We start from the raw sequence: 3793 nt of genomic DNA, 5'->3' as shown, positions 1-3793 counted from the left end.
GGCTCAGCGGCCGTGGCTCACGGGCCCAGCCGCTCCGCGGCATGTGGGATCTTCCCGGACTGGGGCACGAACCCGTGTCCCCTGCATCGGCAGGCGGATTCTCAACCACTGCGCCACCAGGGAAGCCCAGAAGTTGTGGGTGTCTTAAAGCAAATCATTCTATATCTAATTACATTATTTAAAATTTTTATTACAAAATATATAAGGGAAGAGAACATGGATTCCTTTGGAGACACAATATTCTATCATACAAATTCATACATAGGTCATATATTCTTCCCTTCTGTAGGTTAAAACTCCACACAAAAAGTGTTGTTGATAAATATCACCTCAATAGCATCTTAAGATAAAATTCCATTGCTTAGCTAATTTTTCAAGGTTAAAAAGTTAAATCTAGTTACAAAGCTAAATATAGCTTTGCTATATTTAAGAGGAAACAAAAGGGAAACAGTTTATTTATTTTTGGTATGTCAGTTTGTTTTTAATAGTCTTTAAAAAGGATGTTTAGAGAACTGTTCAAAGCATAAGTTCAGAATCAAAAGCGGATATGGTTGAATAATATGCTCTTTAAAACTGCATCTGTTACCATATTCTTACTCTTATGCTCATAGGTAATTCAGCTTTTAAAAGTATGTTATTCAGCAGGTAGAAAAATATATGAGACATATTCTCTACTAGACATTGCATGCATTTTCAAAGGCAGTGAGTTCCATTACTCAAGCTTACACTGAATGGGGAAAGCAGAATTCAACACATAAGAAAATCCAAAAATATAAGAATCAAGAGGAGTATAATAGTAATATGTATAAATATATACATGTGCTATGCATATGTATAAAAATAACAATAATCCATCATTGCTACAAATGCTAAAGATATTTTTTAATGTTTGAGATGAACAAATGGGCTTGATTTGTGATGTTTATAATTTATATAGTCCTATCGTATTTCTTGTTCTTCAATCCCTCAGCAAAACTGTTTTCAGTATCTTATGATATGCCAGATATTATTCTAGGCTCTAAGCTTTAAGAGGTGAAAAAAAATAATCACTGCCTTCCAGAGATCCCAGTGTAGCTGTGCAAATACATAACTGACTGCAATACAGTGTGATAATTTCTGTGTTAGAAATAAACACAGAGACCAGTAGGAATAAAAATAGGAATATAAATACAAACTCAGCCTGTGGGGTGATCTGGGGAGATGGAGAGATAGACATTAGAGAGGGCTTTGTAGTTGGGAAGGTACTTGAACTGAAGTTTGAAGAATTGGTGAAAGTTAAACCGGCAAACGGAGGGGATGGGCAAGTAAGAAGTGGGGGGAAACATGAAGGCGATAGAGAGTCATATTCAGAGACCTGCAGGTAGTTCAGTTTGATTGAAGTCTGTGTGGAAATGGGTAGAGGGTGCTACTGAAAACGTTGGTCCACAAGGACATTGTTCTCACTTTTCCTGAAGGATCTGGAGAGCAACCAGATGATTTAAGCTGGGCGGTGACATCACTGGATGACCGTGACAGCAGTTGGTGGCAGAGAGACGGTTGAGTAGAGAATTAGCTAGAGCTTGATGGATATAAAAGAACACATTTGAGAGATATTATGCTGTGAATTCAGTGGGAGTGTGTGACCGATTCCCAACTGACCCAATGGATTTGAGACCAGCTGAATTTGAGGGTGTGAGAGAGGGAAATACTTGGATGATCCTCATGTTCCGGCTTGAGGGGTGGAGATGATGACACTGGTTTGTATCGGGTCCACCAGCTGTGGAGCACATTTGCCAAGGAAACCTGGGAGAGGTCCGTACTTTACATGGAGGTTTAAGGTTACAAATGTACAAGCACGTCGGTGATGGCAGAGGGCATGATTAGGTTTGAAAGTGAAAAAAGGGAGAAGATTAAGAATGAGGTCTCTGGTAAACTTGGGAATTTCAGGGCTGATCAGGGAAGAGACAGGATCACGAAAGGCAGGACACACAAGTTTTATCTGGGCGGTCCTGGACAGGCTTGCATGACAGGGAGGTTTCTCCCAGAAAGAGACCTTCCAGAGACAGTCGTATGAGCTACCATTCAGAAGGCGGATGGGATAAGGGAATCCCTGGGGAGGAGAAAACAGAGGGAGTCTCAGTGTCTAGGTGGCACCACTCAGTGGCAAGTTGGGGAGACAGGTCAGAGAGCTCTGAAGGGCAGCATCAGGCAGGTGTCTTTTAGGGCTACAGGATTCGTCTTATCCATGGTTAGCAGATGTTTGGTGCAGTTTCTCAGAGTGTATAAAGTAGGTAGGCTCTAAATAACTAAAAATATATTTATTTGGACTGCATATAAAGCAATTAGATTTGTGAGAACTTGAGGCTGACGCAGTCTGGCATCTGTGTCCTGCCAGCTGTGAAGAAGTAAACTATACGGGGACCATTTTAGGCTGACACACAGGGGCCACCTCTGGCCGCTTGATTATAACAGTATCCTAGGGAGCGGATCACCTAAGGAGGAGAGGGAGACGGCAGATCCTTGGGAAGAAGACTGAGAAACAGCCAGGAAGGAAAGAAAACTCTCTGAAATGTAGTTAGTGAAGTCAAAGGAAAAGAAGATTCCAGGAGAGGATGGGCAAGAGAGTCAAATGCAACAAGAAGAATTAAAGTCTGAATTGTATCCACCGGGTTAGTCATTGTTTTCCCTGGCAGAGCAGGTTCCAGTGGGCCATATGAGAAGCAATGGGAGGACAGGAAATGTGCCTTATTCTTGGAGGAGCGACCAGGACAGAGAAGGCAGCTAGAGGAGCTACAACAAGGGTGAGGGAGTTACAGTGAGGAAGAGCGAGCAATTTTGTCTTGTTTTTGTTTCCAGTGTTGAGCGAAGAAAAATGAATTGTCAAATAAACAGGTATTTTTGTTATGTTATCGTCGTGAAAAAAACTTCCCAGAACTTAATGGAAAACCAAAAACTCGCGGACTCTACGCCCATGGATTGAGTGGGTCAGCCCCTCAGGAGAGCACAATGACGACGGCTTGTCTCTGTCACGCGGCATTTGGGGCATCAGCTGGGAAAACGCAGTGGGCTGGTGCGACTCAGTGCCTGGAGACTGGGTCAGCTGGGCTGGAGGATTCATTGCCAAAATGAGGGCCATGAAAGGGAATGAATACCCTATGGCTAATGGCATTATTTCATTCTTTTTCATGGCTGAGTAGTCTTCCATTGCATATATGTACCACATCTTCTTTATCCTTATATCTGTCTGTGAACATTTAGGTTGCTTCCATGTCTTGGTTATTGTAAATAGTGCTGCTATGACATTGGGGTGCACGTATCTTTGGAAATTCTGGTTTTCTCTGGATATATGCCCAGGAGTGGGATTGCAGGATCATATGGTAGCTCTATTTTTGCAATGCGGATGGACCTAGAGATTATCATACTAAGTGAAGTAAGCCACACAGAGAAAGACAAATATCATATGATATCACTTACATGTGGAATCTAAAAAAAAAAAAAAAAAAAGATACAACTGAACTTATTTACAAAACAGAAATTGGCCCAGAGACATAGAAAACAAATTTATGGTTGCCAAAGGGGAAAGGAGGTTAGGGATAAACTAGGAGTTTGGGGTTAATACATGCATACTACTGTATATAAAATAGATAGAACAGATCATCAACAAGGACCTACTATACAGCACAGGGAATGATGCTTAATATTTTGTAATAACCTGTAAGGGAAAATATTCTGAAAACATATGTATATATATATATAATATATATATATATATATATCTGAATCACTTTGCTGTATACCTGAAACTAACATAACA

This window comes from Physeter macrocephalus, chromosome 7, assembly GCF_002837175.3.
Source record: "Physeter macrocephalus isolate SW-GA chromosome 7, ASM283717v5, whole genome shotgun sequence".
Taxonomy (NCBI): Eukaryota; Metazoa; Chordata; class Mammalia; order Artiodactyla; family Physeteridae; genus Physeter; species Physeter macrocephalus.
The sequence above is the reverse complement of the archived record's forward strand: the minus strand, read 5'-3'. Positions refer to the sequence as shown.